Source organism: Triturus cristatus, chromosome 10 (assembly GCF_964204655.1).
Source record: "Triturus cristatus chromosome 10, aTriCri1.1, whole genome shotgun sequence".
Lineage (NCBI taxonomy): Eukaryota > Metazoa > Chordata > Amphibia > Caudata > Salamandridae > Triturus > Triturus cristatus.
In genome coordinates this window covers 854,433,086-854,458,941 of record NC_140593.1, presented here as the reverse complement: position 1 = coordinate 854,458,941, position 25,856 = coordinate 854,433,086, and the positions used below count along the sequence as shown (strand labels likewise).

At 47.0% G+C, this 25,856-nt stretch overlaps 25 non-coding genes across 25 annotated transcripts; all 25 read left to right on the top strand.

Moving 5' to 3' along the window:
• Nucleotides 1–719: 719 nt before the first annotated feature.
• Nucleotides 720–791, top strand: TRNAP-CGG (transfer RNA proline (anticodon CGG)). The gene has a single exon. It is a non-coding gene; the product is annotated as a tRNA-Pro (tRNA).
• Nucleotides 792–1,690: 899 nt separating this feature from the next.
• On the top strand, nucleotides 1,691–1,762 carry TRNAP-AGG (transfer RNA proline (anticodon AGG)). The gene has a single exon. It is a non-coding gene; the product is annotated as a tRNA-Pro (tRNA).
• Nucleotides 1,763–2,148: 386 nt separating this feature from the next.
• Nucleotides 2,149–2,221, top strand: TRNAV-AAC (transfer RNA valine (anticodon AAC)). The gene has a single exon. It is a non-coding gene; the product is annotated as a tRNA-Val (tRNA).
• Nucleotides 2,222–2,509: 288 nt separating this feature from the next.
• On the top strand, nucleotides 2,510–2,621 carry TRNAL-CAA (transfer RNA leucine (anticodon CAA)). Its single transcript has 2 exons — nucleotides 2,510–2,547; nucleotides 2,576–2,621. It is a non-coding gene; the product is annotated as a tRNA-Leu (tRNA).
• Nucleotides 2,622–4,529: 1,908 nt separating this feature from the next.
• TRNAP-AGG (transfer RNA proline (anticodon AGG)) lies at nucleotides 4,530–4,601 on the top strand. Its single transcript has one exon. It is a non-coding gene; the product is annotated as a tRNA-Pro (tRNA).
• A 386-nt stretch (nucleotides 4,602–4,987) lies between these two features.
• Nucleotides 4,988–5,060, top strand: TRNAV-AAC (transfer RNA valine (anticodon AAC)). The gene has a single exon. It is a non-coding gene; the product is annotated as a tRNA-Val (tRNA).
• Nucleotides 5,061–5,347: 287 nt separating this feature from the next.
• TRNAL-CAA (transfer RNA leucine (anticodon CAA)) lies at nucleotides 5,348–5,459 on the top strand. The gene is made up of 2 exons: nucleotides 5,348–5,385; nucleotides 5,414–5,459. It is a non-coding gene; the product is annotated as a tRNA-Leu (tRNA).
• A 937-nt stretch (nucleotides 5,460–6,396) lies between these two features.
• TRNAP-CGG (transfer RNA proline (anticodon CGG)) lies at nucleotides 6,397–6,468 on the top strand. Its single transcript has one exon. It is a non-coding gene; the product is annotated as a tRNA-Pro (tRNA).
• Nucleotides 6,469–6,853: 385 nt separating this feature from the next.
• On the top strand, nucleotides 6,854–6,926 carry TRNAV-UAC (transfer RNA valine (anticodon UAC)). The gene has a single exon. It is a non-coding gene; the product is annotated as a tRNA-Val (tRNA).
• A 433-nt stretch (nucleotides 6,927–7,359) lies between these two features.
• Nucleotides 7,360–7,431, top strand: TRNAP-AGG (transfer RNA proline (anticodon AGG)). Its single transcript has one exon. It is a non-coding gene; the product is annotated as a tRNA-Pro (tRNA).
• Nucleotides 7,432–7,817: 386 nt separating this feature from the next.
• Nucleotides 7,818–7,890, top strand: TRNAV-AAC (transfer RNA valine (anticodon AAC)). The gene has a single exon. It is a non-coding gene; the product is annotated as a tRNA-Val (tRNA).
• A 1,793-nt stretch (nucleotides 7,891–9,683) lies between these two features.
• Nucleotides 9,684–9,756, top strand: TRNAV-UAC (transfer RNA valine (anticodon UAC)). The gene has a single exon. It is a non-coding gene; the product is annotated as a tRNA-Val (tRNA).
• Nucleotides 9,757–11,015: 1,259 nt separating this feature from the next.
• Nucleotides 11,016–11,127, top strand: TRNAL-CAA (transfer RNA leucine (anticodon CAA)). The gene is made up of 2 exons: nucleotides 11,016–11,053; nucleotides 11,082–11,127. It is a non-coding gene; the product is annotated as a tRNA-Leu (tRNA).
• A 927-nt stretch (nucleotides 11,128–12,054) lies between these two features.
• On the top strand, nucleotides 12,055–12,126 carry TRNAP-CGG (transfer RNA proline (anticodon CGG)). The gene has a single exon. It is a non-coding gene; the product is annotated as a tRNA-Pro (tRNA).
• An 899-nt stretch (nucleotides 12,127–13,025) lies between these two features.
• On the top strand, nucleotides 13,026–13,097 carry TRNAP-AGG (transfer RNA proline (anticodon AGG)). Its single transcript has one exon. It is a non-coding gene; the product is annotated as a tRNA-Pro (tRNA).
• Nucleotides 13,098–14,893: 1,796 nt separating this feature from the next.
• On the top strand, nucleotides 14,894–14,965 carry TRNAP-CGG (transfer RNA proline (anticodon CGG)). Its single transcript has one exon. It is a non-coding gene; the product is annotated as a tRNA-Pro (tRNA).
• Nucleotides 14,966–15,350: 385 nt separating this feature from the next.
• On the top strand, nucleotides 15,351–15,423 carry TRNAV-UAC (transfer RNA valine (anticodon UAC)). The gene has a single exon. It is a non-coding gene; the product is annotated as a tRNA-Val (tRNA).
• A 441-nt stretch (nucleotides 15,424–15,864) lies between these two features.
• TRNAP-AGG (transfer RNA proline (anticodon AGG)) lies at nucleotides 15,865–15,936 on the top strand. Its single transcript has one exon. It is a non-coding gene; the product is annotated as a tRNA-Pro (tRNA).
• A 2,455-nt stretch (nucleotides 15,937–18,391) lies between these two features.
• TRNAP-CGG (transfer RNA proline (anticodon CGG)) lies at nucleotides 18,392–18,463 on the top strand. Its single transcript has one exon. It is a non-coding gene; the product is annotated as a tRNA-Pro (tRNA).
• Nucleotides 18,464–18,848: 385 nt separating this feature from the next.
• On the top strand, nucleotides 18,849–18,921 carry TRNAV-UAC (transfer RNA valine (anticodon UAC)). Its single transcript has one exon. It is a non-coding gene; the product is annotated as a tRNA-Val (tRNA).
• A 441-nt stretch (nucleotides 18,922–19,362) lies between these two features.
• TRNAP-AGG (transfer RNA proline (anticodon AGG)) lies at nucleotides 19,363–19,434 on the top strand. Its single transcript has one exon. It is a non-coding gene; the product is annotated as a tRNA-Pro (tRNA).
• A 1,794-nt stretch (nucleotides 19,435–21,228) lies between these two features.
• On the top strand, nucleotides 21,229–21,300 carry TRNAP-CGG (transfer RNA proline (anticodon CGG)). The gene has a single exon. It is a non-coding gene; the product is annotated as a tRNA-Pro (tRNA).
• A 385-nt stretch (nucleotides 21,301–21,685) lies between these two features.
• Nucleotides 21,686–21,758, top strand: TRNAV-UAC (transfer RNA valine (anticodon UAC)). The gene has a single exon. It is a non-coding gene; the product is annotated as a tRNA-Val (tRNA).
• Nucleotides 21,759–22,199: 441 nt separating this feature from the next.
• Nucleotides 22,200–22,271, top strand: TRNAP-AGG (transfer RNA proline (anticodon AGG)). The gene has a single exon. It is a non-coding gene; the product is annotated as a tRNA-Pro (tRNA).
• A 2,251-nt stretch (nucleotides 22,272–24,522) lies between these two features.
• On the top strand, nucleotides 24,523–24,595 carry TRNAV-UAC (transfer RNA valine (anticodon UAC)). The gene has a single exon. It is a non-coding gene; the product is annotated as a tRNA-Val (tRNA).
• The last annotated feature ends 1,261 nt before the right edge of the window (nucleotides 24,596–25,856 follow it).

Here is a 25,856-nt window from a genome sequence, read left to right as displayed (position 1 = left end):
CAGTTGATCCCATCTTTGTTGTGAGGCTCTCCTGCCACCTTTTGGGCGGAGAAGGCACTGTCCCTGCAACAACACAGGCAGACATGTTCAACAGGGCTTCCTGGTTATGTGGGAGGAGCAGATTGTCATTGGTCCCCCCTTGCGAATTTTAATTTACATAAGGAAGACAGAGAGGTAGCTGGGAGTAGGCAGTACACACGGACATTGAACTCTATCTTGTGATTTGCAGCCAATTCTAGATTGAGGCAGGAGGAAAGGAGGTGACTTGCCCAAAAATGGCCATCCTGGGAATTCAGCCACCCTGGGGCTCCCAGGTTAGTGTTTCAGTCCTGAGAGCCACTCATATAAATCGAGCCTGATCGAGCCTGATCGAGCGCTGAGTGAGCGTGTTTGAATCCAAGAATCAAATGCCTCTGTCTTAGGAGCAAGAATTGGCAGGCCCTCCCTTGCATCTGGGGTGGAAGTCTATGGGGCAAGTGTCCAGGACTTGCAGAGGAGTACAAGTGCCAGAAAGTGCCTGCAGTTCTCATCAGCGCCTTTTTTCTGCTCTCTGGCAGCTAGGATATCGACTGATCCCTTCCTTGCAAGAGTGAAAAAAACAACACCTTGAGAGAAAACATGACTTTGTGTGGTTCACATAGAGAGAGAGCAGCCAAATAGCCCTGCTTTGTTTCTGAAAGACGCATCAGAAATTGCTTAAAATGCCGACTGGGGAATCAGGCTCGTTGGTCTAGGGGTATGATTCTCGCTTCGGGTGCGAGAGGTCCCGGGTTCAAATCCCGGACGAGCCCATGCTGTGGAATTATTTTTAGGCTGCTTATTATATAGGGCCATTTCTTCTTTTCAATGCTATAAGACGCCGTGTATGGTGAGAAAGTTCCTTTCCCTCTATGCTATTTCCCACTTTTGGCGTATAGAATTTCAGTGCCGGACTTCTTTGCAACTGCTTTTCTGGGGTGGACCATCAGTGTAGGAAAATTAAATGCAAAGTGTTTTTCTAGTGTGGTTTCATGTATGGTTTTAAAATCGCCTTTTGGAATAAAAGTGGTCCTCGTTCCTTTCTTCCAAAGAAAGAGATCGGGTAAGGAGGGTCCAACTTTGAGCTTCATGGACATTGGCCCTTGGTCTGTGCATTCCAGCCCACTACATGCCAAGAAGATTCCTGCAAGCGTGTCTGTTTCTGTAGTGTAGTGGTTATCACGTTCGCTTTACACGCGAAAGGTCCCTGGTTCGAGACTGGGCAGAAACAGCAGCTTTCTGTTTTTCACACAGTTTGCATTTACTCTCTCAACTTATAGGAAAGCTGAGATAATGGAAGCTGTCTATCCCTCACCAGCGTGACGTACTGTGCTCCAGGGGCATCAGTGACAGCTCAAAAAGAGAAGTGACGATAGTTTGCGCTATTCGTTTGCACGTCCTTGTGTACTGAAGGTTGGGCCTACTTCATGAAAGCAAGGCATGAGAGCAGAAATGGTTTTATTGACCTCACCGAGAGCATACACCTAGAACAAACAAAATGTCTGAAGGATAGAGGCATTTTCATTTCTTGTTCGATGACGGCCATGGAAAAGACAGCAACCATATTGCAGAAGAGAGCAACATGTGCAGTTGCTTGCTTTGGGTGAAGCATTCACTAACTCGCTGCCAATAACCCCCGGAGCCGGTGCGAAAGGCGACTCTTGTGTGCCTCGGCTCGTTGGTCTAGGGGTATGATTCTCGCTTAGGGTGCGAGAGGTCCCGGGTTCAAATCCCGGACGAGCCCTTTTTCAGAGGTAAACATACGAATCCTACTCAAAACTCACAATGCCTGACTATTTCTCATTACACTCGCCGCATTGTTGCACAAAATATTTTGAACCTCATAAGAAACATGGATCACCATGCTTTTTCTGCCTTCATGCTTAGTCTGTGTGTGTCCCAGGTGATGCTTTCCCAAGCTGTACTTGCTGGCATTTAGGCATCAGATATTTGTCTGTCGATGCCTGCATAAGTCAATTTTTAATACGTCTAATTGCAAGCATGTTGGCTGATATCTCTGCAGTTTTCACACTTGCTCCTCGCTTTCTGAGTGGCTGCTGATACAGCAGAATAGAAGTAGAGAGAATCCTTGAGAGGAACCTTGCTCTAACAGTGAAACACAACAAGTGAGTTTCTGTAGTGTAGTGGTCATCACGTTTGCCTAACACGCGAAAGGTCCCCGGTTCGAGACCGGGCAGAAACACTGTGCATGAGCTGCTTTTATGTGCACCCTCTAAAACCTTAGTATCTCAATGCAAGCTTAAGAAGAGGCGGTCCTTGAACCCAGCGAGCCGTGGGAAACTTCCTTTACTTTTGCAAGACGAAACAAAGTAATCCGCATCCATCAGTGGTCGCTCTTGTGCCTAGCTTTTTTTTTGTCATGCCATGTTGTATTGTGGGGTCTTTACACTTGTGACATTGCTGTGAACGTTGTAAGTGCAAACATTGGCAGGTGCAGTCAGAAGAGTCAGATCTGTGCACACCCAGGGCTGTCAGGATGGCCGAGTGGTCTAAGGCGCCAGACTCAAGAGAGCTTGATCTTCAGTGCAACTGAGACTTCTGGTCTCCTCATGGAGGCGTGGGTTCAAATCCCACTTCTGACAGGTTTCTTTTACACCCTTAAATCGTCCTGTTTTTTGCAGTGCATTCCCCACACACCACAATCTTTGCACGGACCTGTAACATATGACGAGAAATCCACCAATGATCAGGCTGGGCCCTCAATCACAATTCCATGTATTTCTGGAAGGGATACCTCAGGCACACCTTCCGTTAAATTTGCACTTCATCACACAAACTGCCGTGCTGGTTTCTCATTAAGCAGTTGATCCCATCTTTGTTGTGAGGCTCTCCTGCCACCTTTTGGGCGGAGAAGGCACTGTCCCTGCAACAACACAGGCAGACATGTTCAACAGGGCTTCCTGGTTATGTGGGAGGAGCAGATTGTCATTGGTCCCCCCTTGCGAATTTTAATTTACATAAGGAAGACAGAGAGGTAGCTGGGAGTAGGCAGTACACACGGACATTGAACTCTATCTTGTGATTTGCAGCCAATTCTAGATTGAGGCAGGAGGAAAGGAGGTGACTTGCCCAAAAATGGCCATCCTGGGAATTCAGCCACCCTGGGGCTCCCAGGTTAGTGTTTCAGTCCTGCGAGCCACTCATATAAATCTCGCCTGATCTCGCCTGATCGAGCGCTCAGTGAGCGTGTTTGAATCCAAGAATCAAATGCCTCTGTCTTAGGAGCAAGAATTGGCAGGCCCTCCCTTGCATCTGGGGTTGAAGTCTATGGGGCAAGTGTCCAGGACTTGCAGAGGAGTACAAGTGCCAGAAAGTGCCTGCAGTTCTCATCAGCGCCTTTTTTCTGCTCTCTGGCAGCTAGGATATCGACTGATCCCTTCCTTGCAAGAGTGAAAAAAACAACACCTTGAGAGAAAACATGACTTTGTGTGGTTCACATAGAGAGAGAGCAGCCAAATAGCCCGCCTTTGTTTCTGAAAGACGCATCAGAAATTGCTTAAAATGCCGACTGGGGAATCAGGCTCGTTGGTCTAGGGTTATGATTCTCGCTTCGGGTGCGAGAGGTCCCGGGTTCAAATCCCGGACGAGCCCATGCTGTGGAATTATTTTTAGGCTGCTTATTATATAGGGCCATTTCTTCTTTTCAATGCTATAAGACGCCGTGTATGGTGAGAAAGTTCCTTTCCCTCTATGCTATTTCCCACTTTTGGCGTATAGAATTTCAGTGCCGGACTTCTTTGCAACTGCTTTTCTGGGGTGGACCATCAGTGTAGGAAAATTAAATGCAAAGTGTTTTTCTAGTGTGGTTTCATGTATGGTTTTAAAATCGCCTTTTGGAATAAAAGTGGTCCTCGTTCCTTTCTTCCAAAGAAAGAGATCGGGTAAGGAAGGTCCAACTTTGAGCTTCATGGACATTGGCCCTTGGTCTGTGCATTCCAGCCCACTACATGCCAAGAAGATTCCTGCAAGCGTGTCTGTTTCTGTAGTGTAGTGGTTATCACGTTCGCTTTACACGCGAAAGGTCCCTGGTTCGAGACTGGGCAGAAACAGCAGCTTTCTGTTTTTCACACAGTTTGCATTTACTCTCTCAACTTATAGGAAAGCTGAGATAATGGAAGCTGTCTATCCCTCACCAGCGTGACGTACTGTGCTCCAGGGGCATCAGTGACAGCTCAATAAGAGAAGTGACGATAGATTGCGCTATTCGTTTGCACGTCCTTGTGTACTGAAGGTTGGGCCTACTTCATGAAAGCAAGGCATGAGAGCAGAAATGGTTTTATTGACCTCACCGAGAGCATACACCTAGAACAAACAAAATGTCTGAAGGATAGAGGCATTTTCATTTCTTGTTCGATGACGGCCATGGAAAAGACAGCAACCATATTGCAGAAGAGAGCAGCATGTGCAGTTGCTTGCTTTGGGTGAAGCATTCACTAACTCGCTGCCAATAACCCCCAGAGCCGGTGCGAAAGGCGACTCTTGTGTGCCTCGGCTCGTTGGTCTAGGGGTATGATTCTCGCTTAGGGTGCGAGAGGTCCCGGGTTCAAATCCCGGACGAGCCCTTTTTCAGAGGTAAACATACGAATCCTACGCAAAACTCACAATGCCTGACTATTTCTCATTACACTCGCCGCATTGTTGCACAAAATATTTTGAACCTCATAAGAAACATGGATCACCATGCTTTTTCTGCCTTCATGCTTAGTCTGTGTGTGTCCCAGGTGATACTTTCCCAAGCTGTACTTGCTGGCATTTAGGCATCAGATATTTGTCTGTCGATGCCTGCATAAGTCAATTTTTAATACGTCTAATTGCAAGCATGTTGGCTGATATCTCTGCAGTTTTCACACTTGCTCCTCGCTTTCTGAGTGGCTGCTGATACAGCAGAATAGAAGTAGAGAGAATCCTTGAGAGGAACCTTGCTCTAACAGTAAAACACAGCAAGTGAGTTTCTGTAGTGTAGTGGTCATCACGTTCGCCTAACACGCGAAAGGTCCCCGGTTCGAGACCGGGCAGAAACACTGTGCATGAGCTGCTTTTATGTGCACCCTCTAAAACCTTAGTATCTCAATGCAAGCTTAAGAAGAGGCGGTCCTTGAACCCAGCAAACCGTGGGAAACTTCCTTTACTTTTGCAAGACGAAACAAAGTAATCCGCATCCATCAGTGGTCGCTCTTGTGCCTAGCTTTTTTTTGTCATGCCATGTTGTATTGTGGGGTCTTTACACTTGTGACATTGCTGTGAACGTTGTAAGTGCAAACATTGGCAGGTGCAGTCAGAAGAGTCAGATCTGTGCACACCCAGGGCTGTCAGGATGGCCGAGTGGTCTAAGGCGCCAGACTCAAGAGAGCTTGATCTTCAGTGCAACTGAGACTTCTGGTCTCCTCATGGAGGCGTGGGTTCAAATCCCACTTCTGACAGGTTTCTTTTACACCCTTAAATCGTCCTGTTTTTTGCAGTGCATTCCCCACACACCACAATCTTTGCACGGACCTGTAACATATGACGAGAAATCCACCAACGATCAGGCTGGGCCCTCAATCACAATTCCATGTATTCCTGGAATGGACACCTCAGGCACACCTTCTGTTAAATTTGCACTCCATCACACAAACTGCCGTGCTGGTTTCTCATTAAGCAGTTGATCCCATCTTTGTTGTGAGGCTCTCCTGCCACCTTTTGGGCGGAGAAGGCACTGTCCCTGCAACAACACAGGCAGACATGTTCAACAGGGCTTCCTGGTTATGTGGGAGGAGCACATTGTCATTGGTCCCACCTTGCGAATTTTAATTTACATAAGGAAGACAGAGAGGTAGCTGGGAGTAGGCAGTACACACGGACATTGAACTCTATCTTGTGATTTGCAGCCAATTCTAGATTGAGGTAGGAGGAAAGGAGGTGACTTGCCCAAAAATGGCCATCCTGGGAATTCAGCCACCCTGGGGCTCCCAGGTTAGTGTTTCAGTCCTGCGAGCCACTCATATAAATCTCGCCTGATCGAGCCTGATCGAGCGCTGAGTGAGCGTGTTTGAATCCAAGAATCAAATGCCTCTGTCTTAGGAGCAAGAATTGGCAGGCCCTCCCTTGCATCTGGGGTGGAAGTCTATGGGGCAAGTGTCCAGGACTTGCAGAGGAGTACAAGTGCCAGAAAGTGCCTGCAGTTCTCATCAGCGTCTTTTTTCTGTTCTCTGGCAGCTAGGATATCGACTGATCCCTTCCTTGCAAGAGTGAAAAAAACAACACCTTGAGAGAAAACATGACTTTGTGTGGTTCACATAGAGAGAGAGCAGCCAAATAGCCCTGCTTTGTTTCTGAAAGACGCATCAGAAATTGCATAAAATGCCAACTGGGGAATCAGGCTCGTTGGTCTAGGGGTATGATTCTCGCTTCGGGTGCGAGAGGTCCCGGGTTCAAATCCCGGACGAGCCCATGCTGTAGAATTATTTTTAGGCTGCTTATTATATAGGGCCATTTCTTCTTTTCAATGCTATAAGACGCCGTGTATGCTGAGAAAGTTCCTTTCCCTCTACGCTATTTCCCACTTTTGGCGTATAGAATTTCAGTGCCGGACTTCTTTGCAACTGCTTTTCTGGGGTGGACCATCAGTGTAGGAAAATTAAATGCAAAGTGTTTTTCTAGTGTGGTTTCAGGTATGGTTTTAAAATCGCCTTTTGGAATAAAAGTGGTCCTCGTTCCTTTCTTCCAAAGAAAGAGATCGGGTAAGGAGGGTCCAACTTTGAGCTTCATGGACATTGGCCCTTGGTCTGTGCATTCCAGCCCACTACATGCCAAGAAGATTCCTGAAAGCGTGTCTGTTTCTGTAGTGTAGTGGTTATCATGTTCGCTTTACACGCGAAAGGTCCCTGGTTCGAGACCGGGCAGAAACAGCAGCTTTCTGTTTTTTTGCATTTACTCTCTCAACTTATAGGAAAGCTGAGATAATGGAAGCTGTCTATCCCTCACCATCGTGACGTACTGTTCTCCAGGGGCATCAGTGACAGCTCAAAAAGAGAAGTGACGATAGTTTGCGCTATTCGTTTGCACGTCCTTGTGTACTGAAGGTTGGGCCTACTTCATGAAAGCAAGGCATGAGAGCAGAAATGGTTTTATTGACCTCACCGAGAGCATACACCTAGAACAAACAAAATGTCTGAAGGATAGAGGCATTTTCATTTCTTGTTCGATGACGGCCATGGAAAAGACAGCAACCATATTGCAGAAGAGAGCAGCATGTGCAGTTGCTTGCTTTGGGTGAAGCATTCACTAACTCGCTGCCAATAACCCCCGGAGCCGGTGCGAAAGGCCACTCTTGTGTGCCTCGGCTCGTTGGTCTAGGGGTATGATTCTCGCTTAGGGTGCGAGAGGTCCCGGGTTCAAATCCCGGACGAGCCCTTTTTCAGAGGTAAACATACGAATCCTACTCAAAACTCACAATGCCTGACTATTTCTCATTACACTCGCCGCATTGTTGCACAAAATATTTTGAACCTCATAAGAAACATGGATCACCATACTTTTTCTGCCTTCATGCTTAGTCTGTGTGTGTCCCAGGTGATGCTTTCCCAAGCTGTACTTGCTGGCATTTAGGCATCAGATATTTGTCTGTCGATGCCTGCATAAGTCAATTTTTAATACGTCTAATTGCAAGCATGTTGGCTGATATCTCTGCAGTTTTCACACTTGCTCCTCGCTTTCTGAGTGGCTGCTGATACAGCAGAATAGAAGTAGAGAGAATCCTTGAGAGGAACCTTGCTCTAACAGTAAAACACAGCAAGTGAGTTTCTGTAGTGTAGTGGTCATCACGTTCGCCTAACACGCGAAAGGTCCCCGGTTCGAGACCGGGCAGAAACACTGTGCATGAGCTGCTTTTATGTGCACCCTCTAAAACCTTATTATCTCAATGCAAGCTTAAGAAGAGGCGGTCCTTGAATCCAGCGAGCCGTGGGAAACTTCCTTTACTTTTGCAAGACGAAACAAAGTAATCCGCATCCATCAGTGGTCGCTCTTGTGCCTAGCTTTTTTTTGTCATGCCATGTTGTATTGTGGGGTCTTTACACTTGTGACATTGCTGTGAACGTTGTAAGTGCAAACATTGGCAGGTGCAGTCAGAAGAGTCAGATCTGTGCACACCCAGGGCTGTCCGGATGGCCGAGTGGTCTAAGGCGCCAGACTCAAGAGAGCTTGATCTTCAGTGCAACTGAGACTTCTGGTCTCCTCATGGAGGCGTGGGTTCAAATCCCACTTCTGACAGGTTTCTTTTACACCCTTAAATCGTCCTGTTTTTTGCAGTGCATTCCCCACACACCACAATCTTTGCACGGACCTGTAACATATGACGAGAAATCCACCAACGATCAGGCTGGGCCCTCAATCACAATTCCATGTATTCCTGTAAGGGATACCTCAGGCACACCTTCCGTTAAATTTGCACTCCATCACACAAACTGCCGTGCTGGTTTCTCATTAAGCAGTTGATCCCATCTTTGTTGTGAGGCTCTCCTGCCACCTTTTGGGCGGAGAAGGCACTGTCCCTGCAACAACACAGGCAGACATGTTCAACAGGGCTTCCTGGTTATGTGGGAGGAGCAGATTGTCATTGGTCCCCCCTTGCGAATTTTAATTTACATAAGGAAGACAGAGAGGTAGCTGGGAGTAGGCAGTACACACGGACATTGAACTCTATCTTGTGATTTGCAGCCAATTCTAGATTGAGGCAGGAGGAAAGGAGGTGACTTGCCCAAAAATGGCCATCCTGGGAATTCAGCCACCCTGGGGCTCCCAGGTTAGTGTTTCAGTCCTGCGAGCCACTCATATAAATCTCGCCTGATCGAGCCTGATCGAGCGCTGAGTGAGCGTGTTTGAATCCAAGAATCAAATGCCTCTGTCTTAGGAGCAAGAATTGGCAGGCCCTCCCTTGCATCTGGGGTGGAAGTCTATGGGGCAAGTGTCCAGGAGTTGCAGAGGAGTACAAGTGCCAGAAAGTGTCTGCAGTTCTCATCAGCGCCTTTTTTCTGCTCTCTGGCAGCTAGGATATAGACTGATCCCTTCCTTGCAAGAGTGAAAAAAACAACACCTTGAGAGAAAACATGACTTTGTGTGGTTCACATAGAGAGAGAGCAGCCAAATAGCCCTGCTTTGTTTCTGAAAGACGCATCAGAAATTGCTTAAAATGCCGACTGGGGAATCAGGCTCGTTGGTCAAGGGGTATGATTCTCGCTTCGGGTGCGAGAGGTCCTCGGTTCAAATCCCGGACGAGCCCATGCTGTGGAATTATTTTTAGGCTGCTTATTATATAGGGCCATTTCTTCTTTTCAATGCTATAAGACGCCGTGTATGGTGAGAAAGTTCCTTTCCCTCTACGCTATTTCCCACTTTTGGCGTATAGAATTTCAGTGCCGGACTTCTTTGCAACTGCTTTTCTGGGGTGGACCATCAGTGTAGGAAAATTAAATGCAAAGTGTTTTTCTAGTGTGGTTTCAGGTATGGTTTTAAAATCGCCTTTTGGAATAAAAGTGGTCCTCGTTCCTTTCTTCCAAAGAAAGAGATCGGGTAAGGAGGGTCCAACTTTGAGCTTCATGGACATTGGCCCTTGGTCTGTGCATTCCAGCCCACTACATGCCAAGAAGATTCCTGCAAGCGTGTCTGTTTCTGTAGTGTAGTGGTTATCACGTTCGCTTTACACGCGAAAGGTCCCTGGTTCGAGACCGGGCAGAAACAGCAGCTTTCTGTTTTTCACACAGTTTGCATTTACTCTCTCAACTTATAGGAAAGCTGAGATAATGGAAGCTGTCTATCCCTCACCAGCGTGATGTACTGTGCTCCAGGGGCATCAGTGACAGCTCAAAAAGAGAAGTGACGATAGTTTGCGCTATTCGTTTGCACGTCCTTGTGTACTGAAGGTTGGGCCTACTTCATGAAAGCAAGGCATGAGAGCAGAAATGGTTTTATTGACCTTACCGAGAGCATACACCTAGAACAAACAAAATGTCTGAAGGATAGAGGCATTTTCATTTCTTGTTCGATGACGGCCATGGAAAAGACAGCAACCATATTGCAGAAGAGAGCAGCATGTGCAGTTGCTTGCTTTGGGTGAAGCATTCACTAACTCGCTGCCAATAACCCCCGGAGCCGGTGCGAAAGGCGACTCTTGTGTGCCTCGGCTTGTAGGTCTAGGGGTATGATTCACGCTTAGGGTGCGAGAGGTCCAGGGTTCAAATCCTGGACGAGCCCTTTTTCAGAGGAAAACATACGAATCCCACTCAAAACTCACAATGCCTGACTATTTCTCATTACACTCGCCGCATTGTTGCACAAAATATTTTGAACCTCATAAGAAACATGGATCACCATGCTTTTTCTGCCTTCATGCTTAGTCTGTGTGTGTCCCAGGTGATGCTTTCCCAAGCTGTACTTGCTGGCATTTAGGCATCAGATATTTGTCTGTCGATGCCTGCATAAGTCAATTTTTAATACGTCTAATGGCAAGCATGTTGGCTGATATCTCTGCAGTTTTCACACTTGCTCCTCGCTTTCTGAGTGGCTGCTGATACAGCAGAATAGAAGTAGAGAGAATCCTTGAGAGGAACCTTGCTCTAACAGTAAAGCACAGCAAGTGAGTTTCTGTAGTGTAGTGGTCATCACGTTTGCCTAACACGCGAAAGGTCCCCGGTTCGAGACCAGGCAGAAACACTGTGCATGAGCTGCTTTTATGTGCACCCTCTAAAACCTTATTATCTCAATGCAAGCTTAAGAAGAGGCGGTCCTTGAACCCAGCGAGCCGTGGGAAACTTCCTTTACTTTTGCAAGACGAAACAAAGTAATCCACATCCATCAGTGGTCGCTCTTGTGCCTAGCTTTTTTTTGTCATGCCATGTTGTATTGTGGGGTCTTTACACTTGTGACATTGCTGTGAACGTTGTAAGTGCAAACATTGGCAGGTGCAGTCAGAAGAGTCAGATCTGTGCACACCCAGGGCTGTCAGGATGGCCGAGTGGTCTAAGGCGCCAGACTCAAGTGAGCTTGATCTTCAGTGCAACTGAGACTTCTGGTCTCCTCATGGAGGCGTGGGTTCAAATCCCACTTCTGACAGGTTTCTTTTACACCCTTAAATCGTCCTGTTTTTTGCAGTGCATTCCCCACACACCACAATCTTTGCACGGACCTGTAACATATGACGAGAAATCCACCAAGGATCAGGCTGGGCCCTCAATCACAATTCCATGTATTCCTGGAAGGGATACCTCAGGCACACCTTCTGTTAAATTTGCACTCCATCACACAAACTGCCATGCTGGTTTCTCATTAAACAGTTGATCCCATCTTTGTTGTGAGGCTCTCCTGCCACCTTTTGGGCGGAGAAGGCACTGTCCCTGCAACAACACAGGCAGACATGTTCAACAGGGCTTCCTGGTTATGTGGGAGGAGCAGATTGTCATTGGTCCCCCCTTGCGAATTTTAATTTACATAAGGAAGACAGAGAGGTAGCTGGGAGTAGGCAGTACACACGGACATTGAACTCTATCTTGTGATTTGCAGCCAATTCTAGATTGAGGCAGGAGGAAAGGAGGTGACTTGCCCAAAAATGGCCATCCTGGGAATTCAGCCACCCTGGGGCTCCCAGGTTAGTGTTTCAGTCCTGCGAGCCACTCATATAAATCTCGCCTGATCGAGCGCTGAGTGAGCGTGTTTGAATCCAAGAATCAAATGCCTCTGTCTTAGGAGCAAGAATTGGCAGGCCCTCCCTTGCATCTGGGGTGGAAGTCTATGGGGCAAGTGTCCAGGACTTGCAGAGGAGTACAAGTGCCAGAAAGTGCCTGCAGTTCTCATCAGCGTCTTTTGTCTGTTCTCTGGCAGCTAGGATATCGACTGATCCCTTCCTTGCAAGAGTGAAAAAAACAACACCTTGAGAGAAAACATGACTTTGTGTGGTTCACATAGAGAGAGAGCAGCCAAATAGCCCTGCTTTGTTTCTGAAAGACGCATCAGAAACTGCATAAAATGCCGACTGGGGAATCAGGCTCGTTGGTCTAGGGGTATGATTCTCGCTTCGGGTGCGAGAGGTCCCGGGTTCAAATCCCGGACGAGCCCATGCTGTGGAATTATTTTTAGGCTGCTTATTATATAGGGCCATTTCTTCTTTTCAATGCTATAAGACGCCGTGTATGGTGAGAAAGTTCCTTTCCCTCTACGCTATTTCCCACTTTTGGCGTATAGAATTTCAGTGCCGGACTTCTTTGCAACTGCTTTTCTGGGGTGGACCATCAGTGTAGGAAAATTAAATGCAAAGTGTTTTTCTAGTGTGGTTTCAGGTATGGTTTTAAAATCGCCTTTTGGAATAAAAGTGGTCCTCGTTCCTTTCTTCCAAAGAAAGAGATCGGGTAAGGAGGGTCCAACTTTGAGCTTCATGCACATTGGCCCTTGGTCTGTGCATTCCAGCCCACTACATGCCAAGAAGATTCCTGCAAGCGTTTCTGTTTCTGTAGTGTAGTGGTTATCACGTTCGCTTTACACGCGAAATGTCCCTGGTTCGAGACCGGGAAGAAACAGCAGCTTTCTGTTTTTCACACAGTTTGCATTTACTCTCTCAACTTATAGGAAAGCTGAGATAATGGAAGCTGTCTATCCCTCACCAGCGTGACGTACTGTGCTCCAGGGGCATCAGTGACAGCTCAAAAAGAGAAGTGACGATAGTTTGCGGTATTCGTTTGCACGTCCTTGTGTACTGAAGGTTGGGCCTACTTCATGAATGCAAGGCATGAGAGCAGAAATGGTTTTATTGACCTCACCGAGAGCATACACCTAGAACAAACAAAATGTCTGAAGGATAGAGGCATTTTCATTTCTTGTTCGATGACGGCCATGGAAAAGACAGCAACCATATTGCAGAAGAGAGCAGCATGTGCAGTTGCTTGCTTTGGGTGAAGCATTCACTAACTCGCTGCCAATAACCCCCGGAGCCGGTGCGAAAGGCGACTCTTGTGTGCCTCGGCTCGTTGGTCTAGGGGTATGATTCTCGCTTAGGGTGCGAGAGGTCCCGGGTTCAAATCCCGGACGAGCCCTTTTTCAGAGGTAAACATACGAATCCTACTCAAAATTCACAATGCTTGACTATTTCTCATTACACTCGCCGCATTGTTGCACAAAATATTTTGAACCTCATAAGAAACATGGATCACCATGCTTTTTCTGCCTTCATGCTTAGTCTGTGTGTGTCCCAGGTGATGCTTTCCCAAGCTGTACTTGCTGGCATTTAGGCATCAGATATTTGTCTGTCGATGCCTGCATAAGTCAATTTTTAATACGTCTAATTGCAAGCATGTTGGCTGATATCTCTGCAGTTTTCACACTTGCTCCTCGCTTTCTGAGTGGCTGCTGATACAGCAGAATAGAAGTAGAGAGAATCCTTGAGAGGAACCTTGCTCTAACAGTAAAACACAGCAAGTGAGTTTCTGTGGTGTAGTGGTCATCACATTCGCCTAACACGCGAAAGGTCCCCGGCATCGAGATCGGGCAGAAACACTGTGCATGAGCTGCTTTTATGTGCACCCTCTAAAACCTTATTATCTCAATGCAAGCTTAAGAAGAGGCGGTCCTTGAACCCAGCGAGCCGTGGTAAACTTCCTTTACTTTTGCAAGACGAAACAAAGTAATCCACATCCATCAGTGGTCGCTCTTGTGCCTAGCTTTTTTTTGTCATGCCATGTTGTATTGTGGGGTCTTTACACTTGTGACATTGCTGTGAACGTTGTAAGTGCAAACATTGGCAGGTGCAGTCAGAAGAGTCAGATCTGTGCACACCCAGGGCTGTCAGGATGGCCGAGTGGTCTAAGGCGCCAGACTCAAGTGAGCTTGATCTTCAGTGCAACTGAGACTTCTGGTCTCCTCATGGAGGCGTGGGTTCAAATCCCACTTCTCACAGGTTTCTTTTACACCCTTAAATCGTCCTGTTTTTTGCAGTGCATTCCCCACACACCACAATCTTTGCACGGACCTGTAACATATGACGAGAAATCCACCAAGGATCAGGCTGGGCCCTCAATCACAATTCCATGTATTCCTGGAAGGGATACCTCAGGCACACCTTCTGTTAAATTTGCACTCCATCACACAAACTGCCATGCTGGTTTCTCATTAAGCAGTTGATCCCATCTTTGTTGTGAGGCTCTCCTGCCACCTTTTGGGCGGAGAAGGCACTGTCCCTGCAACAACACAGGCAGACATGTTCAACAGGGCTTCCTGGTTATGTGGGAGGAGCAGATTGTCATTGGTCCCCCCTTGCGAATTTTAATTTACATAAGGAAGACAGAGAGGTAGCTGGGAGTAGGCAGTACACACGGACATTGAACTCTATCTTGTGATTTGCAGCCAATTCTAGATTGAGGCAGGAGGAAAGGAGGTGACTTGCCCAAAAATGGCCATCCTGGGAATTCAGCCACCCTGGGGCTCCCAGGTTAGTGTTTCAGTCCTGCGAGCCACTCATATAAATCTCGCCTGATCGAGCCTGATCGAGCGCTGAGTGAGCGTGTTTGAATCCAAGAATCAAATGCCTCTGTCTTAGGAGCAAGAATTGGCAGGCCCTCCCTTGCATCTGGGGTGGAAGTCTATGGGGCAAGTGTCCAGGACTTGCAGAGGAGTACAAGTGCCAGAAAGTGCCTGCAGTTCTCATCAGCGTCTTTTGTCTGTTCTCTGGCAGCTAGGATATCGACTGATCCCTTCCTTGCAAGAGTGAAAAAAACAACACCTTGAGAGAAAACATGACTTTGTGTGGTTCACATAGAGAGAGAGCAGCCAAATAGCCCTGCTTTGTTTCTGAAAGACGCATCATAAATTGCATAAAATGCCGACTGGGGAATCAGGCTCGTTGGTCTAGGGGTATGATTCTCGCTTCGGGTGCGAGAGGTCCCGGGTTCAAATCCCGGACGAGCCCATGCTGTGGAATTATTTTTAGGCTGCTTATTATATAGGGCCATTTCTTCTTTTCAATGCTATAAGACGCCGTGTATGGTGAGAAAGTTCCTTTCCCTCTACGCTATTTCCCACTTTTGGCGTATAGAATTTCAGTGCCGGACTTCTTTGCAACTGCTTTTCTGGGGTGGACCATCAGTGTAGGAAAATTAAATGCAAAGTGTTTTTCTAGTGTGGTTTCAGGTATGGTTTTCAAATCGCCTTTCGGAATAAAAGTGGTCCTCGTTCCTTTCTTCCAAAGAAAGAGATCGGGTAAGGAGGGTCCAACTTTACGCTTCATGGACATTGGCCCTTGGTCTGTGCATTCCAGCCCACTACATGCCAAGAAGATTCCTGCGAGCGTGTCTGTTTCTGTAGTGTAGTGGTTATCACGTTCGCTTTACACGCGAAAGGTCCCTGGTTCGAGACCGGGCAGAAACAGCAGCTTTCTGTTTTTCACACAGTTTGCATTTACTCTCTCAACTTATAGGAAAGCTGAGATAATGGAAGCTGTCTATCCCTCACCAGCGTGACGTACTGTGCTCCAGGGGCATCAGTGACAGCTCAAAAAGATAAGTGACGATAGTTTGCGATATTCGTTTGCACGTCCTTGTGTACTGAAGGTTGGGCCTACTTCATGAAAGCAAGGCATGAGAGCAGAAATGGTTTTATTGACCTCACCGAGAGCATACACCTAGAACAAACAAAATGTCTGAAGGATAGAGGCATTTTCATTTCTTGTTCGATGACGGCCATGGAAAAGACAGCAACCATATTGCAGAAGAGAGCAGCATGTGCAGTTGCTTGCTTTGGGTGAAGCATTCACTAACTCGCTGCCAATAACCCCCAGAGCCGGTGCGAAAGGCGACTCTTGTGTGCCTCGGCTCGTTGGTCTAGGGGTATGATTCTCGCTTAGGGTGCGAGAGGTCCCGGGTTCAAATCCCGGACGAGCTCTTTTTCAGAGGTAAACATACGAATCCTACTCAAAATTCACAATGCTTGACTATTTCTCATTACACTCGCCGCATTGTTGCACAAAATATTTTGAACCTCATAAGAAACATGGATCACCATGCTTTTTCTGCCTTCATGCTTAGTCTGTGTGTGTCCCAGGTGATGCTTTCCCAAGCTGTACTTGCTGGCATTTAGGCATCAGATATTTGTCTGTCGATGCCTGCATAAGTCAATTTTTAATACGTCTAATTGCAAGCATGTTGGCTGATATCTCTGCAGTTTTCACACTTGCTCCTCGCTTTCTGAGTGGCTGCTGATACAGCAGAATAGAAGTAGAGAGAATCCTTGAGAGGAACCTTGCTCTAACAGAAAAACACAGCAAGTGAGTTTCTGTAGTGTAGTGGTCATCACATTCGCCTAACACGCGAAAGGTCCCCGGCATCGAGATTGGGCAGAAACACTGTGCATGAGCTGCTTTTATGTGCACCCTCTAAAACCTTATTATCTCAATGCAAGCTTAAGAAAAGGCGGTCCTTGAACCCAGCGAGCCGTGGGAAACTTCCTTTACTTTTGCAAGACGAAACAAAGTAATCCGCATCCATCAGTGGTCGCTCTTGTGCCTAGCTTTTTTTTTGTCGGGTTCAAATCCCGGACGAGCCCTTTTTCAGAGGTAAACATACGAATCCTACTCAAAATTCACAATGCTTGACTATTTCTCATTACACTCGCCGCATTGTTGCACAAAATATTTTGAACCTCATAAGAAACATGGATCACCATGCTTTTTCTGCCTTCATGCTTAGTCTGTGTGTGTCCCAGGTGATGCTTTCCCAAGCTGTACTTGCTGGCATTTAGGCATCAGATATTTGTCTGTCGATGCCTGCATAAGTCAATTTTTAATACGTCTAATTGCAAGCATGTTGGCTGATATCTCTGCAGTTTTCACACTTGCTCCTCGCTTTCTGAGTGGCTGCTGATACAGCAGAATAGAAGTAGAGAGAATCCTTGAGAGGAACCTTGCTCTAACAGTAAAACACAGCAAGTGAGTTTCTGTAGTGTAGTGGTCATCACGTTCGCCTAACACGCGAAAGGTCCCCGGTTCGAGACCGGGCAAAACACTGTGCATGAGCTGCTTTTATGTGCACCCTCTAAAACCTTATTATCTCAATGCATGCTTAAGAAGAGGCGGTCCTTGAACCCAGCGAGCCGTGGGAAACTTCCTTTACTTTTGCAAGATGAAACAAAGTAATCCGCATCCATCAGTGGTCGCTCTTGTGCCTAGCTTTTTTTTTGTCATGCCATGTTGTATTGTGGGGTCTTTACACTTGTGACATTGCTGTGACCGTTGTAAGTGCAAACATTGGCAGGTGCAGTCAGAAGAGTCAGATCTGTGCACACCCAAGGCTGTCAGGATGGCCGAGTGGTCTAAGGCGCCAGACTCAAGAGAGCTTGATCTTCAGTGCAACTGAGACTTCTGGTCTCCTCATGGAGGCATGGGTTCAAATCCCACTTCTGACAGGTTTCTTTTACACCCTTAAATCGTCCTGTTATTTGCAGTGCATTCCCCACACACCACAATCTTTGCACGGACCTGTAACATATGACGAGAAATCCACCAACGATCAGGCTGGGCCCTCAATCACAATTCCATGTATTCCTGGAAGGGACACCTCAGGCACACCTTCTGTTAAATTTGCACTCCATCACACAAACTGCCGTGCTGGTTTCTCATTAAGCAGTTGATCCCATCTTTGTTGTGAGGCTCTCCTGCCACCTTTTGGGCGGAGAAGGCACTGTCCCTGCAACAACACAGGCAGACATGTTCAACAGGGCTTCCTGGTTATGTGGGAGGAGCAGATTGTCATTGGTCCCCCCTTGCGAATTTTAATTTACATAAGGAAGACAGAGAGGTAGCTGGGAGTAGGCAGTGCACACGGACATTGAACTCTATCTTGTGATTTGCAGCCAATTCTAGATTGAGGCAGGAGGAAAGGAGGTGACTTGCCCAAAAATGGCCATCCTGGGAATTCAGCCACCCTGGGGCTCCCAGGTTAGTGTTTCAGTCCTGCGAGCCACTCATATAAATCTCGCCTGATCGAGCCTGATCGAGAGCTGAGTGAGCGTGTTTGAATCCAAGAATCAAATGCCTCTGTCTTAGGAGCAAGAATTGGCAGGCCCTCCCTTGCATCTGGGGTGGAAGTCTATGGGGCAAGTGTCCATGACTTGCAGAGGAGTACAAGTGCCAGAAAGTGCCTGCAGTTCTCATCAGCGTCTTTTTTCTGTTCTCTGGCAGCTAGGATATCGACTGATCCCTTCCTTGCAAGAGTGAAAAAAACAACACCTTGAGAGAAAACATGACTTTGTGTGGTTCACATAGAGAGAGAGCAGCCAAATAGCCCTGCTTTGTTTCTGAAAGACGCATCAGAAATTGCATAAAATGCCGACTGGGGAATCAGGCTCGTTGGTCTAGGGGTATGATTCTCGCTTCGGGTGCGAGAGGTCCCGGGTTCAAATCCCGGACGAGCCCATGCTGTGGAATTATTTTTAGGCTGCTTATTATATAGGGCCATTTCTTCTTTTCAATGCTATAAGACGCCGTGTATGGTGAGAAAGTTCCTTTCCCTCTACGCTATTTCCCACTTTTGGCGTATAGAATTTCAGTGCCGGACTTCTTTGCAACTGCTTTTCTGGGGTGGACCATCAGTGTAGGAAAATTAAATGCAAAGTGTTTTTCTAGTGTGGTTTCAGGTATGGTTTTAAAATCGCCTTTTGGAATAAAAGTGGTCCTCGTTCCTTTCTTCCAAAGAAAGAGATCGGGTAAGGAGGGTCCAACTTTGAGCTTCATGGACATTGGCCCTTGGTCTGTGCATTCCAGCCCACTACATGCCAAGAAGATTCCTGCAAGCGTGTCTGTTTCTGTAGTGTAGTGGTTATCACGTTCGCTTTACACGCGAAAGGTCCCTGGTTCGAGACCGGGCAGAAACAGCAGCTTTCTGTTTTTCACACAGTTTGCATTTACTCTCTCAACTTAGAGGAAAGCTGAGATAATGGAAGCTGTCTATCCCTCACCAGCATGACGTACTGTGCTCCAGGGGCATCAGTGACAGCTCAAAAAGAGAAGTGACGATAGTTTGCGATATTCGTTTGCACGTCCTTGTGTACTGAAGGTTGGGCCTACTTCATGAAAGCAAGGCATGAGAGCAGAAATGGTTTTATTGACCTCACCGAGAGCATACACCTAGAACAAACAAAATGTCTGAAGGATAGAGGCATTTTCATTTCTTGTTCGATGACGGCCATGGAAAAGACAGCAACCATATTGCAGAAGAGAGCAGCATGTGCAGTTGCTTGCTTTGGGTGAAGCATTCACTAACTCGCTGCCAATAACCCCCGGAGCCGGTGCGAAAGGCGACTCTTGTGTGCCTCGGCTCGTTGGTCTAGGGGTATGATTCTCGCTTAGGGTGCGAGAGGTCCCGGGTTCAAATCCCGGACGAGCCCTTTTTCAGAGGAAAACATACGAATCCTACTCAAAACTCACAATGCCTGACTATTACTCATTACACTCGCCGCATTGTTGCACAAAATATTTTGAACCTCATAAGAAACATGGATCACCATGCTTTTTCTGCCTTCATGCTTAGTCTGTGTGTGTCCCAGGTGATGCTTTCCCAAGCTGTACTTGCTGGCATTTAGGCATCAGATGTTTGTCTGTCGATGCCTGCATAAGTCAATTTTTAATACGTCTAATTGCAAGCATGTTGGCTGATATCTCTGCAGTTTTCACACTTGCTCCTCGCTTTCTGAGTGGCTGCTGATACAGCAGAATAGAAGTAGAGAGAATCCTTGAGAGGAACCTTGCTCTAACAGTAAAACACAGCAAGTGAGTTTCTGTAGTGTAGTGGTCATCACGTTCGCCTAACACGCGAAAGGTCCCCGGTTCGAGACCGGGCAAAACACTGTGCATGAGCTGCTTTTATGTGCACCCTCTAAAACCTTATTATCTCAATGCAAGCTTAAGAAGAGGCGGTCCTTGAACCCAGCGAGCCGTGGGAAACTTCCTTTACTTTTGCAAGACGAAACAAAGTAATCCGCATCCATCAGTGGTCGCTCTTGTGCCTAGCTTTTTTTTGTCATGCCATGTTGTATTGTGGGGTCTTTACACTTGTGACATTGCTGTGAACGTTGTAAGTGCAAACATTGGCAGGTGCAGTCAGAAGAGTCAGATCTGTGCACACCCAGGGCTGTCAGGATGGCCGAGTGGTCTAAGGCGCCAGACTCAAGAGAGCTTTATCTTCAGTGCAACTGAGACTTCTGGTCTTCTCATGGAGGCGTGGGTTCAAATCCCACTTCTGACAGGTTTCTTTTACACCCTTAAATCGTCCTGTTTTTTGCAGTGCATTCCCCACACACCACAATCTTTGCACGGACCTGTAACATATGACGAGAAATCCACCAACGATCAGGCTGGGCCCTCAATCACAATTCCATGTATTCCTGGAAGGGACACCTCAGGCACACCTTCTGTTAAATTTGCACTCCATCACACAAACTGCCGTGCTGGTTTCTCATTAAGCAGTTGATCCCATCTTTGTTGTGAGGCTCTCCTGCCACCTTTTGGGCGGAGAAGGCACTGTCCCTTCAACAACACAGGCAGACATGTTCAACAGGGCTTCCTGGTTATGTGGGAGGAGCAGATTGTCATTGGTCCCCCCTTGCGAATTTTAATTTACATAAGGAAGACAGAGAGGTAGCTGGGAGTAGGCAGTACACACGGACATTGAACTCTATCTTGTGATTTGCAGCCAATTCTAGATTGAGGCAGGAGGAAAGGAGGTGACTTGCCCAAAAATGGCCATCCTGGGAATTCAGCCACCCTGGGGCTCCCAGGTTAGTGTTTCAGTCCTGCGAGCCACTCATATAAATCTCGCCTGATCGAGCCCGATCGAGCGCTGAGTGAGCGTGTTTGAATCCAAGAATCAAATGCCTCTGACTTAGGAGCAAGAATTGGCAGGCCCTCCCTTGCATCTGGGGTGGAAGTCTATGGGGCAAGTGTCCATGACTTGCAGAGGAGTACAAGTGCCAGAAAGTGCCTGCAGTTCTCATCAGCGTCTTTTTTCTGTTCTCTGGCAGCTAGGATATCGACTGATCCCTTCCTTGCAAGAGTGAAAAAAACAACACCTTGAGAGAAAACATGACTTTGTGTGGTTCACATAGAGAGAGAGCAGCCAAATAGCCCTGCTTTGTTTCTGAAAGACGCATCAGAAATTGCATAAAATGCCGACTGGGGAATCAGGCTCGTTGGTCTAGGGGTATGATTCTCGCTTCGGGTGCGAGAGGTCCCGGGTTCAAATCCCGGACGAGCCCATGCTGTGGAATTATTTTTAGGCTGCTTATTATATAGGGCCATTTCTTCTTTTCAATGCTATAAGACGCCGTGTATGGTGAGAAAGTTCCTTTCCCTCTACGCTATTTCCCACTTTTGGCGTATAGAATTTCAGTGCCGGACTTCTTTGCAACTGCTTTTCTGGGGTGGACCATCAGTGTAGGAAAATGAAATGCAAAGTGTTTTTCTAGTGTGGTTTCAGGTATGGTTTTCAAATCGCCTTTTGGAATAAAAGTGGTCCTCGTTCCTTTCTTCCAAAGAAAGAGATCGGGTAAGGAGGGTCCAACTTTGAGCTTCATGGACATTGGCCCTTGGTCTGTGCATTCCAGCCCACTACATGCCAAGAAGATTCCTGCAAGCGTGTCTGTTTCTGTAGTGTAGTGGTTATCACTTTTGCTTTACACGCGAAAGGTCCCTGGTTCGAGACCGGGCAGAAACAGCAGCTTTCTGTTTTTCACACAGTTTGCATTTACTCTCTCAACTTATAGGAAAGCTGAGATAATGGAAGCTGTCTATCCCTCACCAGCGTGACGTACTGTTCTCCAGGGGCATCAGTGACAGCTCAAAAAGAGAAGTGACGATAGTTTGCGCTATTCGTTTGCACGTCCTTGTGTACTGAAGGTTGGGCCTACTTCATGAAAGCAAGGCATGAGAGCAGAAATGGTTTTATTGACCTCACCGAGAGCATACACCTAGAACAAACAAAATGTCTGAAGGATAGAGGCATTTTCATTTCTTGTTCGATGACGGCCATGGAAAAGACAGCAACCATATTGCAGAAGAGAGCAGCATGTGCAGTTGCTTGCTTTGGGTGAAGCATTCACTAACTCGCTGCCAATAACCCCCGGAGCCGGAGCAAAAGGCCACTCTTGTGTGCCTCGGCTCGTTGGTCTAGGGGTATGATTCTCGCTTAGGGTGCGAGTGGTCCCGGGTTCAAATCCCGGACGAGCCCTTTTTCAGAGGTAAACATACGAATCCTACTCAAAACTCACAATGCCTGACTATTTCTCATTACACTCGCTGCATTGTTGCACAAAATATTTTGAACCTCATAAGAAACATGGATCACCATACTTTTTCTGCCTTCATGCTTAGTCTGTGTGTGTCCCAGGTGATGCTTTCCCAAGCTGTACTTGCTGGCATTTAGGCATCAGATATTTGTCTGTCGATGCCTGCATAAGTCAATTTTTAATACGTCTAATTGCAAGCATGTTGGCTGATATCTCTGCAGTTTTCACACTTGCTCCTCGCTTTCTGAGTGGCTGCTGATACAGCAGAATAGAAGTAGAGAGAATCCTTGAGAGGAACCTTGCTCTAACAGTAAAACACAGCAAGTGAGTTTCTGTAGTGTAGTGGTCATCACGTTCGCCTAACACGCGAAAGGTCCCCGGTTCGAGACCGGGCAAAACACTGTGCATGAGCTGCTTTTATGTGCACCCTCTAAAACCTTATTATCTCAATGCAAGCTTAAGAAGAGGCGGTCCTTGAACCCAGCGAGCCGTGGGAAACTTCCTTTACTTTTGCAAGACGAAACAAAGTAATCCGCATCCATCAGTGGTCGCTCTTGTGCCTAGCTTTTTTTTGTCATGCCATGTTGTATTGTGGGGTCTTTACACTTGTGACATTGCTGTGAACGTTGTAAGTGCAAACATTGGCAGGTGCAGTCAGAAGAGTCAGATCTGTGCACACCCAGGGCTGTCAGGATGGCCGAGTGGTCTAAGGCGCCAGACTCAAGAGAGTTTTATCTTCAGTGCAACTGAGACTTCTGGTCTTCTCATGGAGGCGTGGGTTCAAATCCCACTTCTGACAGGTTTCTTTTACACCCTTAAATCGTCCTGTTTTTTGAAGTGCATTCCCCACACACCACAATCTTTGCACGGACCTGTAACATATGACGAGAAATCCACCAACGATCAGGCTGGGCCCTCAATCACAATTCCATGTATTCCTGGAAGGGACACCTCAGGCACACCTTCTGTTAAATTTGCACTCCATCACACAAACTGCCGTGCTGGTTTCTCATTAAGCAGTTGATCCCATCTTTGTTGTGAGGCTCTCCTGCCACCTTTTGGGCGGAGAAGGCACTGTCCCTGCAACAACACAGGCAGACATGTTCAACAGGGCTTCCTGGTTATGTGGGAGGAGCAGATTGTCATTGGTCCCCCCTTGCGAATTTTAATTTACATAAGGAAGACAGAGAGGTAGCTGGGAGTAGGCAGTACACACGGACATTGAACTCTATCTTGTGATTTGCAGCCAATTCTAGATTGAGGCAGGAGGAAAGGAGGTGACTTGCCCAAAAATGGCCATCCTGGGAATTCAGCCACCCTGGGGCTCCCAGGTTAGTGTTTCAGTCCTGCGAGCCACTCATATAAATCTCGCCTGATCGAGCCTGATCGAGCGCTGAGTGAGCGTGTTTGAATCCAAGAATCAAATGCCTCTGACTTAGGAGCAAGAATTGGCAGGCCCTCCCTTGCATCTGGGGTGGAAGTCTATGGGGCAAGTGTCCATGACTTGCAGAGGAGTACAAGTGCCAGAAAGTGCCTGCAGTTCTCATCAGCGTCTTTTTTCTGTTCTCTGGCAGCTAGGATATCGACTGATCCCTTCCTTGCAAGAGTGAAAAAAACAACACCTTGAGAGAAAACATGACTTTGTGTGGTTCACATAGAGAGAGAGCAGCCAAATAGCCCTGCTTTGTTTCTGAAAGACGCATCAGAAATTGCTTAAAATGCCGACTGGGGAATCAGGCTCGTTGGTCAAGGGGTATGATTCTCGCTTCGGGTGCGAGAGGTCCCGGGTTCAAATCCTGGACGAGCCCATGCTGTGGAATTATTTTTAGGCTGCTTATTATATAGGGCCATTTCTTCTTTTCAATGCTATAAGACGCCGTGTATGGTGAGAAAGTTCCTTTCCCTCTACGCTATTTCCCACTTTTGGCGTATAGAATTTCAGTGCCGGACTTCTTTGCAACTGCTTTTCTGGGGTGGACCATCAGTGTAGGAAAATTAAATGCAAAGTGTTTTTCTAGTGTGGTTTCAGGTATGGTTTTAAAATCGCCTTTTGGAATAAAAGTGGTCCTCGTTCCTTTCTTCCAAAGAAAGAGATCGGGTGAGGAGGGTCCAACTTTGAGCTTCATGGACATTGGCCCTTGGTCTGTGCATTCCAGCCCACTACATGCCAAGAAGATTCCTGCAAGCGTGTCTGTTTCTGTAGTGTAGTGGTTATCACGTTCGCTTTACACGCGAAAGGTCCCTGGTTCGAGACCGGGCAGAAACAGCAGCTTTCTGTTTTTCACACAGTTTGCATTTACTCTCTCAACTTATAGGAAAGCTGAGATAATGGAAGCTGTCTATCCCTCACCAGCGTGATGTACTGTGCTCCAGGGGCATCAGTGACAGCTCAAAAAGAGAAGTGACGATAGTTTGCGCTATTCATTTGCACGTCCTTGTGTACTGAAGGTTGGGCCTACTTCATGAAAGCAAGGCATGAGAGCAGAAATGGTTTTATTGACCTCACCGAGAGCATACACCTAGAACAAACAAAATGTCTGAAGGATAGAGGCATTTTCATTTCTTGTTCGATGACGGCCATGGAAAAGACAGCAACCATATTGCAGAAGAGAGCAGCATGTGCAGTTGCTTGCTTTGGGTGAAGCATTCACTAACTCGCTGCCAATAACCCCCGGAGCCGGTGCGAAAGGAGACTCTTGTGTGCCTCGGCTCGTAGGTCTAGGGGTATGATTCACGCTTAGGGTGCGAGAGGTCCCGGGTTCAAATCCCAGACGAGCCCTTTTTCAGAGGAAAACATACGAATCCTACTCAAAACTCACAATGCCTGACTATTTCTCATTACACTCGCCGCATTGTTGCACAAAATATTTTGAACCTCATAAGAAACATGGATCACCATGCTTTTTCTGCCTTCATGCTTAGTCTGTGTGTGTCCCAGGTGATGCTTTCCCAAGCTGTACTTGCTGGCATTTAGGCATCAGATATTTGTCTGTCGATGCCTGCATAAGTCAATTTTTAATACGTCTAATTGCAAGCATGTTGGCTGATATCTCTGCAGTTTTCACACTTGCTCCTCGCTTTCTGAGTGGCTGCTGATACAGCAGAATAGAAGTAGAGAGAATCCTTGAGAGGAACCTTGCTCTAACAGTAAAACACAGCAAGTGAGTTTCTGTAGTGTAGTGGTCATCACGTTCGCCTAACACACGAAAGGTCCCCGGTTCGAGACCGGGCAAAACACTGTGCATGAGCTGCTTTTATGTGCACCCTCTAAAACCTTATTATCTCAATGCAAGCTTAAGAAGAGGTGGTCCTTGAACCCAGCGAGCCGTGGGAAACTTCCTTTACTTTTGCAAGATGAAACAAAGTAATCCGCATCCATCAGTGGTCGCTCTTGTGCCTAGCTTTTTTTTTGTCATGCCATGTTGTATTGTGGGGTCTTTACACTTGTGACATTGCTGTGACCGTTGTAAGTGCAAACATTGGCAGGTGCAGTCAGAAGAGTCAGATCTGTGCACACCCAAGGCTGT